Below are 17653 nucleotides of genomic sequence, written 5' to 3'. Positions count from 1 at the left end.
TTCTAACGGCATACTTTTCCTTCTACCCACAGATGAGTGTAGCTCTCAACCCTCTTCAAAGAAGTGTCTCTTTGAAGCAGATAGAAACCATTACAGAGAGCTACAAGTGGTCAAAATGCAGAAAACAACTGGTCGTGGGCTGCCCAGCCTGACTTGCTGTATCTACAATACAACCCTTGTATCTAAGGTTCAGGGGACATTGCATAAGAGGGGGACAGAAAGTGTAAGAGCTAGGTCTACAAAGTCTGCTGGGATTGTGTTTTCTAGAAATGGCTAATGAAGTTACACCCATGGAATCTTAGCAATAATCCTGCCTAAACAATATTGGAACAGAGACAATATCAATAGAGATGCTAACATGGAAGGCAGGTCACTGAGCCCCATTCTTAGATGAAGAGCTGTAGGCAGTTCATGACCGCTGAGAAAGGGAGAGAAAGTCTGCCCCATAGATAAGCTCCTAACTGGTTATGGGATCAGCCCTGAAATCATATACCTATAAGCAACACTCAATGGTCTCAGGCTGTGTTCATATATTTATGTGTTTGCATGTATGTAACAATAATAATCAAAGAAAAAGAGGCCAATGATATTTCTCTCTCTCTCTCTCTCTCTCTCTCTCTCTCTCTCTCTCTCTCTCTCTCTCTCTCTCTCTCTCCCTCTCTCTCTCTTCTTGCTATTGCTCCCTGTTGAAATTCCTGGCCACTCCCCCCCAGCTACATGAGCACACATGCGCAGTTCCATAGTCAGGTAAGGGGCCTGACATCCTACATAATCTGTGCAATGTGTGATTGTGTAATTTGCACACAGCGTGATCACACAATCTATGTGCATGCATGACGTAGCTCTTCAAGCCCATATGCGCATGTGCAGGGGAATCCGTAAGAAGTGGGACACAGACCCCTCCCCCTTCTCCCCGCCCTCTCTCTCTGCACGTGTCTTCCAGAGACCTGGTCATGCTGTCTTCTGTCCCTCTCTTCTCCTAATAAAGCTCTGACAGTGGGTTTTGTCCTGCCTCGTGGCCTTTCTCCCACAGTAACACCACCATTTAATGAATAACACAGCGCCGCCACATTAAAACCAACACTCCCTGGACATACATCCTATACCTCCAGAATGCTTATTGGTCACACCAGGACAATAATCATTTGGGACAATTGTTTCTCTTATCTCAAGAATTCTCTTTAACAATAGTTTCATACTTATAATCAGAATTTTATTTGCTAAGACTGAAGCGCAGTTGACCATTTTGTGAAACACATCACACATTCCTCTTAAGACCTAGAATAATTCATGTAAGCACAATCAAGATCTAGGCTATGCTATTCTATCTAAGTTCCTTGAAGATTCAGCAGAAATTCTGTTCTTTGATTATTTTATTTTAAAAATCAATTGTTTTTATATGTGTGAGTGTTTTGACTGTGTGCGTATCTGTGCACCACATGACTTCAGACACCCTGGGATTGGAGTTCCAGATAGTTGTGAGCCACTGTGTGGGTGCTGGGAACTTGACCCAGGTCTTCTGGAAGAGCAGCCAGTGCTCTTAACTGCTGAGCTATCTCTCCAGCCTCTAGCAGAGATTTCAAAGAGTAATTTGGATTCTGTTTCAAAGTTAAAATTTGAAATAATCCTGAATATGGATAATGTAATTATATGTAGAGTACCTTGCAGATAGTTTTATAAAATATAGGTAGATAAATATTTAAAAACTAAATTGCAAATGTGAACTTCAAAATGAGTAATCTTTGAACCATGGGTTGGGAAAGAACAAGAAAAAAGGAACAGAAAAGAGAAAAAAGTATTCCTAGACAGTAAATAGATCTTTTGGAATGAAAATAACTGTCTGATCCCATCTGATTAGCTTAGGCTCCCTACATCCTCCAGAGTGGCCACCTGAACCCTCAGAAATCCGCTTAGCAGGGGAGACTTTGCAGGCCGGTCCTGATGATGCTGATGCAGCTGTGACTTTCCTGATCGCGGCTGCAGCGTGCTTCTCCCTTGCTCTTCACCCTTCTTCCGATGCCTACCATGGTTGACAGTGTTCCTCTATTACCTGACTTCTCATTCCCGCAGTTCCCATCCTGCAAACCACATCGCTTTCCCCCGCCTGACTAGACACTTTGTGAGGGAACCAGCCATGGCCTTGTGACCAGGCAGTAGCATGGGCCTGACAAGCAATGGATTCCAATCAACAGAGACAAACCTCTATTTCTTCCCCCCATTATCTCTTGGAATTTAAATCATACATCGTAAATTTTTATTGTGTCTGGGCGAGGTTGGGGACAGAGACTACTTTATTCAAACCTAGTACTTTAGTGTCTAGCACAGCCCTTCATAAAAGTGATTACATGGTTTTCTTGTTTTATGATAGTGATTGAGGGATGGAAAACAGTTCAAGATTATGTGTATAAATAATTGAAAGAGGTACTTTTAAAAGCAGAGCGAAACAGAGAGATGGACAATTATTTCTTTAAAATCCTTTTTCGTTGTATAATTCATGGTGCATGGTACTGTTTTGCATAAGGACATTCATACAAGCATGTAAGTTGAACATATTCCACCCACACCCACCCCTTTGTCACTTTTAATCCCTGAGACAGTTTTTATTCTACTTTCATTTCATTTGAACACACATGACTTTATGCATTTATATAAAATTTAAAAACTACATGTGAGAGAAAGAGATATTTGTGTTTCTAAGATGGACTGGCTCAAATTGCTTAATCTGAATGGTCCCTGGTTGCATTCCTTTTCTTTAAAGTGACATAACTTTATTCTTTGTGGCTGAACAGTCTTCCATTGTGAATACAGCACGTTCTCTCTATCCAGGCCTCTGTTGCTGGATGCGTAGGTTGGTTCCGTAATTTAACTGTTGTGAATGGTGCTGTGATAATATTGGTGCACAAGCAGCTCTGTGATGTGCTCACGTGCAGCTCAGGAGTGGGTGAATGGCTTGGCTGGTGAGGTGCCTGCTGTGCCAGTATGAGGGCCTGAGTTCTCAAGCCCAGAACGCACATAAAAAGCCAGGGGTGGTGACACACATCTGTGTCTACAATGCTGGGGGTGAGGGGTGGAGAGAGGTGCAACCCAGAAGTTCTTTGGCTATCCAGGGCTGCTGAATAGAAGAACATCGGGTTCAGTGAGAGAATCTATCTCAATTTTTTTTAAAAAAAGATGGAGAATAATTGAAGAAATGCACTGCCACTCTGGCTTCTACAGGCATGCATACCCCATGTGCATTCACCCCACATGTACACACACAGCCATACCAAATAGCACACACCAGTTATAGACACACAATGTACTTGCCAATAAAACACCTTTAAGTGGAAAAACGAAGGACAAAATAGCAGCGATGGAGCACTTGTCTAGAGTGGCCTGCATGCCGCCATGCTTCCCACCATTAAACACCTTCCTTTATAAGAATGGTCATGGTGTCTCTCCACAGCAACAGAAACCCTAACTAAGACAACCGCACACATACAATAAAAATAAATAAATCTTTGTGTTGTTTGTTTTGAAACAGAGTCTCACTATATAGCCCTGGCTGTCCTGGAACTCACTCTGTAGACTAGGCTGACTTCAAACTCACAGAGATCCACCTTTCTCTGCCACCTAAGTGTTGGGATTGAAGGCATGTGCCACTATGCCTGGCTACAAATAAATAAACCTTTTGAAAGAGCTCTTTGTCCTTGATGATCCTAGTATCTTTGATCATAAGAGGATAACGAGCTAATAATTTTAAAATGTCATTTTATGTAGCCAACCTGTTTCTGATACTGTTTCTTCCCTACAGATTTGTTTATTGTCGTTTATCCAGGCTGTCTCGAAGATGAAGGAGTGGATCTAAAATAAGAAATTTCCCTGGAAATAGAGGAATTTGAGGACATCTGTGCAGACAACCATCAGGCTAGCTATATGTTCTTTGTTCAGATCAGTCTTCATTTGGAGATCACACATCTCCCCGCTCCTCCGCCTTACTCTCCAGGAGCCCTATAAAGTTCAAGAGTACTACCCTGGGGCTAGGGCTGCAGCTTAGTGGTAGAGTGCTTGCTTAGCATGCTAATGATGCCTTGGGGTTCCCAGGAGCAATTAGTAATTAGCTGTCCTTACAGATGGTGGTTGCCTTATCGTTAATGGTAACCTTTGATGTGTTGATTATCTTCAAGAAAGGTATGGTGTCTGTCTGTCCAGATGCACACCTCACTGCACTAGTCAGGTGCATCATAAATGAAGCCTAATGGGCATATCCAGCCTGCAGGCATGGAATTTGTTAGAAAACCCACAGCAAAGGATTAGCCTGTCAACATCCAACTCCCTCCTCCACAAGTGGTGAGGACATTTAAGCTATTGGAGGGGACTGGATATCCCAGTGTTGATGTGTGGTATCGCCTAATCTCTCACACTTTCTTGCCAGATCAGTTTCCAGGTTGGGAGTATGGCCAGCCCCTCTCACTGTGTGATTAGTGGGCTGAGATCCAAGCCGGAGGTTTAGAGTCGTGAGGTGTCATCTAGTGACAATTTCCTGTGTCAATGCTCAGCATTGAGGAACTTGCTCTCTAACCTCTATTAACGCTGTATTAAGCACAAGGCTATATTGTTTCCTAGGCAGCTTCACAGAGGGCCCACTCCTTTTCTGGAGGAATAGCCTGGATGATGTCAGTATTGGGAAAATTATTCTTCCATCCTAGGATATCTGGGATGGTGGTGGGCTTGTGCTGTTGGAAATAGTGTGGTAATGAAGAGTCATGCATTATTTCTTGTTAAGAATTTTCATTGTGGTAGTTAAAATGAGAAACATACCCAATAGGCTCCAGCATTTAAACATTGGTGTCATAGTTTACTTTCTATTGTTGTAATAAGGACCAGAACCAAGAGCAACCTGAAAAGAAAAGGGATTATTTGGCTTATATGTCCTGAAACAGTCAACCATTGAGAGAAGCCAAGGCAGAAATCCAAGGTGGACAGGAACCGGGAAGCAAGAACTAAAGCAGAGATAAGTGAAAAATGCTTACTGACTTGCTCCCCATGGCTTGCTCAACTTACTTTATTGTATCACCCAGGACCATCTGCCTAGGGATGGTACTGCCCCCAGTGGGCGGTACTCTCCCGTATCAAACATTAATCAAGAAAATATCCCACGGGCTTCTCTAAAGGCTAATGAAGGAGGCAATCCCTCAGGTGAGGATTTTTTTTTCTTCCCATATAACTATAGCTTGTATCAAGGTGACAATAAAACTAACCAGTGTACTTGGTTCCCAGTTGGTGGCACTATTTGGGGACATTTAGGTGGTACAGACTTGTAAGAAGAAGTATATCACTTAGGCTGGGCTTTTAAATTTAAAACCATGCGCCACTAGTTAACTCTTCTTTGTGTTTCCATGTGAAGATGTGAGCTCTCAGCTTCGTGCTCTGGTCATGATGCTTATTGCTTGCTGGGAGGCTTCCTCACCATTATGGCCTCTTATTCCTCTGGAACCATAAGCCAAAATAAACTCTTTCTTCTATAAGTTGCCTGGGTGACAGTGTGTTTTCATTATAGCAACAAATTCAGAATTTGGTACCAGGAGTGGGGTGTTGCTGTGAAGAACCTAACTATGTTGGTTTCAGAGGAATGAAGAACTTTTGACTACAAAAGTGGTTGGATGCTGTAAACAGAGCTTAGTGGATCGTTATAGTAGAAGACTGAAAGACAACAGTCTGAGAGCAGTGCAGATGGTGGAGGGCCAGCTCAAGAGGTTTCACGGGGAAACCAAGTGGCAACTGGGTTATAGTCCATTAATGTGATATATTAGCAAAGAATGTAGCTACTTTGTCCATGTCCTGAGAACTTCCCTGAGGCTAAATCAAAAAGCAGTAGATGAATTTCTTTGGCAGAGGAAATTTCAAGACAACATAACATTGAGTCGTCTGTGGAGCCGTTGCTATTGATAAGGCTTATGCAGGTCTACAGTGAAAAATAGCCACTGGGACAGAAAGAAATACAAAGTCTCTGGGCTGGAGAGAAAAAGAGCACCAAAAACTTAAAACTTAGTGAAGTCACATGCTGCAAGAGCAGCTGTAATTGTTAAGGGGTTAGCAACCATCAAGGAGAGACCTGGTTTGCATGGGAACAAAGGGAAGGGTGCCCTCAGGGAAACCCCACTCATCTAAGCTTCCAGGTTGTGGAAAGAAATGGTCCAAGGAGTTTTCTCCTCCTAGAAAGCAATGGCAAAACAGAACTTGCGATTAATGAGGCTCAAGGAGGCATCTGTATACAATATATACTTTTTAGACAAGTTGTCTTAGGGTTTCTCTTGCTGTGAAGAGGCACTATGACCACAGCATCTTTTATAAAGGAAAGCATTTCATTGGAGTTGGCTTAAAATTCAGAGGTTTAGTCCATTATTATCATGGCGGAAAGCACGATGGCATGCAGGCCAACATGATGCTGGAGAGTAGCTGAGAGTTCTCCATCTGGATCCATAGGCAGCAGGAAGAGAGAGTGAGCCACCAGGCCTGGCTTGAGCTTCTGAAACCTCAAAGCCCACCCTAGTGACGCACTTTCTCCAACAAGGCCACACCTACTTCAATAAGGCCACATGTCCTAATCCTTTCAAGGGATACCACTCCCTATGAGCCTATGGGGGCCGTTTTCATTCAAACCACCACGCAAGTGAATGCTCAATTGCAAGTAGATGATGGATGAAACTGCCTGTCATCCATAGGTATTTGAATATGTAGATACTGTCACAGGCAAATCACCTTGCTTTTCTGAGCCCCTGAAAGGTGGGTAGAATTGTATCATCAGGTCTGTAGTGCTATAAGAATGAGAAACTGCTAGTAGTCTATGGTGGAGTCATCCTTATGAATTCCTGAGAGCCTCCCTAACACTCTGCTTTTCCCTATTCCCATGTTGTCTTCATTTATCATGGCATTTCTTTCCTTGCTCTCCCACCCTGTTCCCATTCCAGCTCAAACCTCCCACTCCTCTAAGCTTTCATCCCCTGTCCCTTTCCCTCCATTACCCTCCTCACCCCCAGTTTTCTCATGTAGATCTCATCCATTTCTCTATCATTGGGCAATTCATGCATCCTTCCTAGGGTCCTCTGTACTAGCTAGCCTCCCTGGAGCTGTGGGTTGTAGTCTTATTCTTTGCTTTATGGCTAGTATCCACTTATGAGTGAGTACATACTATGTTTGTCCTTCTGAGTCTGGGTTACCTCATTCAGGATGATATTTTCTAGTTCCATCCATTTGCCTGCAAACCTCATGATGTCATTGTTTTTCTCTGCTGAGTAGTACTCCATTATGTATATGTACCACATTTTCTTTATCCATTCTTCAGTTGAGGGACATCTAGGTTGTTTTCAGGTTCTGGCTATTACAAATAATGCTGCTATGAACATAGTTGAGCATGTGTCCTTGTGGTATGATTGAGCATTCCTTGGGTATATGCCCAAGAGTGGTATAGCTGAGTCTTGAGGAAGATTGATTCCCAATTTTCTGAGAAACTGTCATACAGAGAGGGTGCCTGAGCTGGCCTACCTGGTGACTGAATGGCTGAATACCCTAACTGTCATCATAGAACCTTCATTCAGTGACTGAAGGAAGCAGATACAGAAATCCATGGCCGGATCCCAGGCAGAGTTCCAGGAGTCCAATTGGCGAGAGAGAGAGGAGGGATTCTATGAGCAAGAGATATCGAGACCATGATTGGAAAAAGCATAGGGACAAATAGCCAAACAAGTAGAAATGCATTAACTGTGAACCAACAGCTGAGGAGCCCCCATGGTACTGGAATAGACCCTCTGGATAAGCAAGACAGTTGTTTAGCTTGAACTGTTTAGGGGGCCCCAGGCAGTGTGATCGGGACCTGTTCCTAGAGCATGAGATGGCTTTTTGGAACCCAGTGCCTATGCTGAGACACTTTACAGGAAGGTCTCAAGGTGCAGGAAGGAGGGCCTTGGATCTGCCTCAGCTGAATGTACCAGGCTCTGTTGACTCCCCATGGGAGACCTTGGCTTGGAGGAGGTGGGAATGGGGGCTGGATTAGGGGGGGGAACTGAGGGCAGGAGGAGGGAGGACAGGGGAATCTGTGGTTGGTATGGAAAATGAATAGAAAATCTCTTAATAAAAAAAGAATGAGAAACTGTGTGTGAAATTGTCCCCTAAACTCTAAAACCCTTTGCAGATGGCGGCTATCACTCCCCAGAGATTTGCTCAACTGCGTGTTGTTCATTAGTGGTGTCATCAAGAGTTTGAGAGTCACGGGATCCTGGCTCAGTGCTCACCAAGTGTGACTCACTGAAGCAAAGGGGCAGCAAACCAGAGTTTAGGAAATCCCACAAGTGATTCCTATTACCAAGCAGGCTTGGCAGCAGGAGACAAGAAGTTGCTGCCCTGCTCATACTATCCTGTAGTTGTTGGGATATAGTTACCCTGTCATTGCGTCTTCGTCAACACCCTTTCTCATGAATCACATGACTCTGCCAAGATCACTAAGCAGGGAGAGGGAAGATGGTAACACCTCCCAGCCAGTGGGTGACAAACGCTGCTGCCAGCTTACTCTTTTCTCTCCTGAAGGCTTATGTCAATGTCAACACCAAGGACCTAGGCTCTGTGTTCCCTGAGTGAGAAACTGAAATCAAGATTTATGGCCGTAGCAAAAGATGAGCAGAAAGTCTTTAGAGAGGCTGGTCTTCTGAAAGAGGGATCCCCGTGGTAGCCCCTGAGAGATTACTGGCCTATTGTTGACAGGATTTCAGGGACCCAAGGAATGCTTTTAGAACTGCCTCCACCCTGAACTCAAATTTATCCCAAATCCAAAAGCAACAATAGGCAAACAAAGGCAAAATCCCTCTGTAATGGGTTCATACAGGAGGCAATACTGTTACAACCAGGCTCCGGAGCTCACATCTTTACTAGGGTGTTAGAACTTCTGATAAAACAGTTTAAAAGCAGATTTACTTGGGCTTGTGCCCTCAGTCCATGATCCCTTGGATCCATTATTTCTGAGCCAATAAGAGGCAGAATATTAGGGCAGGGAGATTGTGGTAGAGCAAAATAGACCATGTCATGGTGGGCTCTGAGGAAGAGACAGGAAGAGGGTGTATGAACTACTGTTCTGCTGCTGTGATAAAACACTGTGACCAAGACAACTTAGAGAAGAAAGCGTTCATTTAGGCTTGCAGTTTCAGAGGAATACGAGTCTGTGTGGCGGGAAGGCATGGAGGAAGGAACAGAGAGTGGAGGGCTCACATCTTCAAAGGCAAGCATAAAACAGCAATCTGGAAGCAGTGGGTGGTATGTATTCTCAAAGCTTCCTCCTTCTACACCAATGACATACTTCCTCCAGCAAGGCCACACTAACTAAACCTCCTCAACTGGGACCAAGTGAGCCTATAAGGGACACTTCTCATTCAAACTATCACTTTCCACTCTCTGACCCCTATAGGTTTGTAGTCATATCACAATATAAAATGAATTTATATCAACTTTAAAAGTCTCTAGTCTTTCAGAGCCTCTCAACACTGGGTAGAGATCCCAAGTCCTAAGTCTCTTTTGAGACTTAAAAATAATCTCTTGAATGTACCCTCTGTTAAGTCAAAAGGCAAATTTTACATAAAATGGTGCAGAATATACATTACCATTCCAAAGGGAGGAAAACGGGGCCAGAGTGAAAAAATGCTGGGCCAAAATATAATGAAAACCCAGCAAAGCAAACACGCCAAATCCTGTAGCTCCAGGTCCAATGTCAAAGGGCTTAGTTGGCTCTGTCCCTCCAGCTTTGCTGCCTATAACATGCATGTCTTTTTTAGGCTAGTTCCATTCCCTGTACGTAACTCCCCTTGGTAAATGTCTTATGGCTCTGACATCTTCCAATAATGGAGTCTCCCCTGCAACTCAGGCTTTACCTTCAGAGCTTCCTACAACAGTCTTTCGTAGTCTCTTTCCTCTTAGGGACTTCATGTAGGGACTCCCGTGTCACACATGAAGCCTAGCCTCAGTGGCGCCTTAAAACTGCAGAGGAAGTATTCACAACTCTTTCCCTCTTGCACTCTTCCTGCCTCTAAAGCATTGTCTCTCAACCTTCCTGATGCTGCAACCCGTTAACACAGTTCCTCATGTTGTGGTGACCCTCCAATCATACAATTATTTTCGTTGCCACTTTGTAACTGTAATTTTGCTACTGTGATGAATCGTAATGTGTTTCCCCATGGTCTTAGGTGACCACTGTGAAAGGGTCAGTCAACCCCAAAGGGGACAGGACCCACAGGTTGAGAGCCATTGCTCTAAAGCCTACACCAGGTGGATGTCACTGCCAGGGTTGACTGCCAGCTTGGGATGGAGTCAGCTTCCCTGAAATTCATTAGCAGCAGTTTTCTGCTGTGGGATAATGCTCTTGTACACTGTAAAGATTTGCCACTCGAATTGGTTTAACAAAATGCTGATTGTCAGTAGTGCAGGTGGGGCAACCAGACTAGGAGAATTCTGGGAAGAGGAAGGGTGGAGTCAGGAGTTGCCAGCTAGATGCAGAGGAAGCAAGACGAGAATGCCGCATGCAGAAAAGGTACCAAGCCACGTGGCTAACCATAAAAAAAGAACTATGGGTTGGTTTAAGTGTAAGAGCTAGTTAGTAATAAGCCTGAGCTACCGGGAGAACATTTGTAAGTACTATTAAGCCTTCGAGTCAATTATTTGGGAAGCAACTGCTGGGTGCTTGGATACAGGCAGGCGAGAGAGAAACTTCTGCCTACAGTTTTTGTTTGTTACTTTCTAGGAGGAAAACTATTGAGGCCACTTCCTTTCACAAGTTGAAAGCAGGATGGGGTCTTGCACCGAGGGCACCTTGCCTTTGTCTCAGTGCAGAGCAGGCCTTTCCTGGATGGCTATCCTTTATCATAGCATCCCACTCTGCCTTTGTGCAGACTGGGTGCCTTTGGCAGCAAAGATCTACAACGATGGCTTCTACCAGGATGATTTTCATGTCTTTGCACATGCCCCATCACCCACAAGGCACATGAAAAGACAGTGTGAAGAGCTGCAGTAAGGGGGGTACTGCTCCAGAGGACATGTGTGCACTGTGCCAGGGACCACCCTTCAGCGGTGTCTGTCTTATGCCACCTGAGGGTCCAAGAACCCAAGGCAGAGGTTGGGATTGTACCTTTCATCATTATTATTCCTTATCCTCACTTTCAGAAATTTCCCTTGCTACTCCCATAGCCATAGATGTATGGCTTTGGGTTTGGAGGTCCAGGGGTGCAAGGGAGGAATGATTTTCCATTTAGTATAGTCTGGCCATCTTGTTAATTTGAAAATTAAACCTCTTCCCTGGTCATTTTTATTTCTTATACTACTAAAATGAGAGGTGGGTAAAGGAATGACTACAGACGAGCAATGGATGCCAGTGTCAAGAAAGTTGATTCTGCCAGACAAAGCACCAGGAATGGGCAGTGATTCAATCATTGGAATTTGTATTTATTAGTATTGAGAAAGTCAGTTCTACTACACAACATAGACAACTTGTAAAGCTTAGATGGTCCACAATAATGACTAATCAATGACTAATCAAAGACTGATCTACCACTGGAGTAAAACTTGAGCCACCCTGTCAGGGGAAGAAGGTAGTCATCTGAGGTACTAGTAAGGTCAGGGGAATGTGGAATGGGCAGTGGCAGAGAGAAGAGTGATCTAAAATTAGGCTCAGAGAAAGGAAAGACGCAGAGACAGGTTAGAACTGAGAGATGCTGAGTCAGGTTAGAACTGAGAGAGCAGAGACAGGGTGGAATGGAGACAGGGTAGAACAGAGACGCAGAGACAGGTTAGAACTGAGAGATGCGGAGACAGGGTGGAACAGAGAGATGCAGCAGTTATTTTGGGTGTCTCCCCATTTCCCTTCTCTGATTATTTTCCCAAAATATTTTAATAAAATATAACTCACCATCTTAGTTACTGTTCTACTGCTGTGAAGAGACACCATGATCAAGGTAACTCATAAAATAAAGCATTTAATTGGGGCCTTACTTACAGTTTCAGAGGGCTAGTCCATTATCATGGTGGGGGTGTGGTGGCAGGCAGGAAGGTATGGTACTGGAGCTTTTGCATTTGGATCTGGGAGGGAGAGAGAGAGAGAGAGAGAGAGAGAGAGAGAGAGAGAGAGAGAGAGAGAGAGAGAGAGAGAGAAGGGAGGCTGGGCCTGGCATGAGCTTTTGAAATCTTACAGTTTAACCCGTGACACACTTCCTTCAACAAGGCCATGCCTCCTAATCCTTCTAATCTTCAAATAGTTCCACTCGGCATTCCAATATACGAGGCTCATATTTTCATGCAAAGCACCACAATACAAAATTCACTATTTTACAGTGTATAATCCAGTGCATTTTCTACACTTACGTATTATGCAATCACCTCCACTACCTAATTTCAGAATATTTTCATTGCCTTGAAAGAAGTTTCTGTTAGCAATTGTTTCCAGTTACTCTTCCACCACTTGCAACCACTATTTTTTCTCTCTAGATATTTAATATAGATTTAATCATGCAATGAATAGTCTTATGCATCTTATGTGGAATAATGTTTTTAAGGTTCATCCATGATGCGAACAGATATCAGTAGTCCATCCTTTTCTTTCTTCCTTCCTTCCTTCCTTCCTTCTTTCTTTCCTTTTTTCTTTCTTTCTTTGGCTAACTAATATTTTATTTTGAATAAAGCATGTTTTGTTGATCAATTGATTAAAGTTTTGCGCTGGAATTATTTTTCCTTCTGACTGATATGAATAGTGTTGCTATGAACACCCATGTATATATTTTTGAGTGAATATTTGTTTTCTTTCTTTTAAAAACTAGAAATAAAGTTGCTGGTTCAATATAGCATTCTGTGTTCAGTATCCTGAGGACGGCACAAACCTCTTCCCTCAGGAGGATCAACTCTATATTTCTCGCAGCTACAGGATGGACAAACGTAGGATGGCTCTGATTTCCTCACCTCCTCATCAGCCCTGGTTGTTGTGTTTATTAGAACTGTTCTAGAAGTTATTAAGCATCGGGTCTCTGTTGTCTTGCTTTGCATTTACCTGATGGCTGTGGAGCATCTCTTCATGTGCTGTTGGCCATTTGCTTATCTTCTTTGGAGATGTGTCTGCCCAAATCCTTTTCCCACATTGTACGTTGTTCGTGTTTTTATTGTTGCATGGTGAGGATTCTTTATATATTCTGATGTTACATCCTTATTAGAGATGTGGTTTGCCAGGATTGTCTCTCTGGTGTGAACAGGACTGCTGTTTTCTTCATGGTCCTTTGCCACATACAAGTATTAGTTTTAGGAGGTCTAAGCAATTCATGCATGTTCTCTATGGTCATTGTGCTTTTTTGTCTTACAGGTAAAAAAACTTTTGCCTGATAAAAGGACACAAAGAAGCCTTACAACTATGCTTCCTTCTGCGGATTTCATAGCGTTTTTGCTTTATTCGGACTTTTGATCCTTTCTGAGATAATTTTTGCATATGGTGTCAGTAAAGTACATTGATTATTTTCCTTCTTTCTTTCTTTTTTTTCTATTCAGAAAACTATACGCTGAAAGAATAATTCTCTCATTCAGTGGCCTCGACACCCTTGTCAAAAATCAAATGAACATAAATGAAGTTCATTTCTGGACTCTCAATTCTATTGTGTTATGTACTTACCCTATACCAGGACCACAAGTGTCTCGATTACCATTGTTTTGCAGTATATTTTAAAACTGGGAAATCTGATTACTCAATTTTTTGCTCTTTTTCTCAGGACTTTTGATTTTCAGAGGGCTGCTATTTGGAGTCTTTTGTGTTTACTTATGAATTTAAGAATTCGGTTGTCCATTACAAAAAAAAAAAGCAGTTGGACTTTTGATACGTGTTCATCCCATTCTTGGGTCTCCCTTTTATGTTAAATGAACAGTGATATAATGAAGGCTTTGGAATAAGATGGAATGTCTTTATGGTATGGAGGTAACATGTGAGGCTTTGTATGCTCTCTACACTGGACAGGGGTTCTCATTCTGACTAAGGGTGGCACATGATGCTGGTATAGAAGACAGTGTCTGCTTTTCACTTCAGACGCATTCTTCACTTTTCCCACCCTGCTCTGGGCCCCGAGGGGTCAATTTTGTGGATCTCAGTCCCCAAGCTCCCTCCCTGCCGGGCTTCTGACTGGAGTCAGCCAGTATGGGGCACCATCAGAAACCAGAGGTGGGAAGGAAGAAGCAGTCCCGTGGTTTATTGTACAGTGACCCTGCTGCTCTTTGCTCACCCTGTTCTGCAGCTATAGACCTTGGGGTTCTGGGGACCAATCCATCTGCTTGCACAGTTGGCTCTGAGGGTGTGGGTGGCTTCCTTAGTTGCTAGTCCAGGAGCTCATTACTGTCTTCCACCAGTTTCTCCAGATCCTGCCCAAATCTTAATACACAACCCTGTTTCTGGTGTGCATTCTCCTCCCTGTCCTCTTTGAGAGCACAAAATGCACAGAGACACGAGGAGTCAGCAACCAGTGCAACGCTACGTAATAGCAGTGTATGCAATGTTTTATTATTCACAAAAAAAGGTTAAGAAAAAAAATATCTTATTTTCTTAAACTCTGTATTAGGAATTTGGTTTGGCTGTGAGTGGGAATAGACAAAAAAGAACGTAACTTGGGCTGTGAAGATGCATCACCAGGTAAAATACTCACTACACCAGTCCGAGGACCGGAGTTCGGATCTCCAGAACCCAAACAAATCCAGGCAAAGCAATGAGTACCTGTATCCCCAGTGCTCCTATGGCAAGATGGGAGGCGAAGACAGGAGAATTCCTGGAATTTCACAGACCAGCTATGCTGGGGTCCACAGCAACGGACAAAAAGAGAATTTGTCCCCAACACGGTGGAATACATTTGTCATGACACACAGGTATCTAAACTCTCTCTCTCTCTCTTACACACACACACACACACACACACACACACACACACACACACACACGGGGGTGGGCAGTGATTTTAAAAGAGAAGGTATATATTTTTCTCTGCAAATGTCTGGGACACACAGTCCAGGCTTGAGATAAGAGCTATGATCCATGACACACCCAAGGAGGTGATTTCCCTAGGTCACTGGCCCTCCAGCTTGAGCACGTGCTATCCTCTCTGAGAGCATAATGAAGCATCTGCTTTCCAGTCAGTAGCATGCAGAGTGAGAAGGGTCAAAGGGCATGTATCAAAGGAAGCTCCTGGGAACTACCACATAACCCCTTAGTTTATAGCCCATCTGGGTGAGTTTGGGGTGCGAGTCAGTGGTTCCCAGGTTTGGCTCTAGCATCACACATACTTATGTATATTGTACCTACTTGCACTCAGCCTAAAGGAGCCAGGGGAATATAGATTTAGTTCCTAGCATCCAGGTCTCCCAGCTAAGCATTCTAAAATGATTTAAGAAGAGGACAATGGGGAGTGGGAGTCATTAGCAGTCTTCTTCATGCACGTGTACTTTAAAAGCACTGGAAAGAACATGGAGATGTTGACAGCAGAGGTTACGGGGGGGGGTGGGGGGGTGGGGTGGGGCCGTGGGGATGGGGAATGGGGGCAGGGAAGGGAGGTAAGGTAGGTGAGAACAAGGACAGAGGAAAACAAAGATAGAAGGATTTTGACTACATATCTTGCTATATATTTTATTGTGAACTATATATTCATGTAACCTACTTATAGATATAAAGTAAGAGTTTTTTCCCAAAAACTAAGTAAGTAAAGGAAAGAAAATGTTACAGTTAGTCTTGAGTTTGGTAAGAACAAAGGAGCCACGGAGCCCAGCGGACTAGCTCTAACAATTGGAATGACCTATGGGCCTGGTCAAAACGAAGGATAAGGGGTGTGTTAGTTCCTTGTTGTTCTGTAACAAGTATCCAAAAACTTACTAGGTTAAATTAACACCAATAAACCTTGACTACTGCTTCCTCTTTTAAAAGTTACCCAGAGCTCTCAGATTCATAAAGACAGAAAGCAGGGTAATGGCTGCTACAGGCTGCAGAAGGAAAAGGGGAATCCTTCAGTTAGGAGGGAGCTGCAAGATGAAAAACTTGTGACACGGCATTGCACAACAATCTATAGGTGCCCAAGTCATGACACTGCATTGCACAACAATCTATAGGTGCCCAAGTCGTGACACTGCATTGCACAACAATCTATAGGTACCCAAGTTGTAACACTGGGCTATGACATGGTTCAGATAATTTCATATTATTTTCAACCACAGTTACAAAACCAAATTCAGCCATGGTGACTAAGGCAACCTAATTACATTATTAATATCTTACATGTGTTCTTGGGTTCTATCTGCACTCCAAGATCAGAGGATTGCTCAAGAGGGATGGCCACTGGAGTGTCATTTCAGCGTTCTGCCTCCTACACAGCAGGGCTAAAACAAGCTCTGGACTTTCAGGTCCCTGCTTAACCTCAGGAGATCAGGATCCACTGTGTTTATAAGACAGGATTTCCTTCATTTATGATACTCAAGGATGCCTGAACACAGCTTCTATTGGTGGAAACTCATTTCCCAGAGTGGAATGTCATCTCATTTGTGATTTTTTTTTTTGAATGTTTTGGATTGAGCTGTCTATGGCAACTCTGCCTGAGATGATTACCAAAGCCTATCTTGGAGAACCCTATTGTTTGTTCAAAAATTTCTCAATTGAAAGATTCCCACCCATGGGAAAATCTGAACATGAATGATGTCATGCCTAAGGAACGAGTCTTAAGGAGTTATATATGAGCTTGCCAGGATTGTGAATGGACTTTTAGGAAGCAGATGGTCACGACTGAAGCCATTAACACAATCTGCAGAGGTAAGTTAGTCATAGTTCAAAAAGCCTAATTTAGCTAAGATAGAGGTAGGCAGTAACCTAGAAGTTAAAATTTAATCTACAGAAAAACGCATTCTAAAAGTAGAGGGACAATCCTACCACGTGTGTGTTCTATTGGAAGCTCCGCCTCAGCCCTCTCCTCCCTCTCCAAAGCCCGTCCCTCAGAAAGCCTGCCAAGCGCCACTCCTCACCCAGAGCTGCTCAAGACCATGTCTACAGGGTATTTACGCACCAGTCCGTAGACCTGCCATGTGATTCTCTTCCTCCTCCCCAGATCACCCGGGAATGCTTTGCTCGGATTAAACCTGGTCTTATTAATTCAGCGTGATTTGGCTCATTCCATCAGCAGAGAAACCCATTACCAGGGATTCAAAATACAAGTATGTATATGTGCCACAAGCCTGTGTATCAAATGTATAGAAGACCGCTTTACACTTTCTTCCCCTTAAGTAGTCAGAGCACCGGCTTCTGAGTGAGGGGACGCAAGCTGCTCACACTTTGATCTCAACATCTCTTTCCTAGTGTCCTCACTTTCAGACGTTAGATGACGGACACGGCCCTTGTGGGATAGATTAGTGCAGTTGGTTTAATAATTTGGATCATTAACCTGTTAGATGACCCCAAGTTTCACTCAGTTTAATGTTCCCAATATGTCACAAGGAGTCACAAGAGTCATTTCCCTCTGCAAGTCTGAGGAGGCTGTCATGGCTGTTCGCCTGCCTAGCTGTGGACATGAGGGGAGGCCCTGAGCTGCAGAGATGTCTGATCCCAGACAAGATGGGTTTAGGGTTTTCAGGAACATTCAGTGATTTGTTG

This window comes from Peromyscus leucopus, chromosome 7, assembly GCF_004664715.2.
Source record: "Peromyscus leucopus breed LL Stock chromosome 7, UCI_PerLeu_2.1, whole genome shotgun sequence".
Lineage (NCBI taxonomy): Eukaryota > Metazoa > Chordata > Mammalia > Rodentia > Cricetidae > Peromyscus > Peromyscus leucopus.
This window is presented reverse-complemented; position numbering follows the sequence as displayed.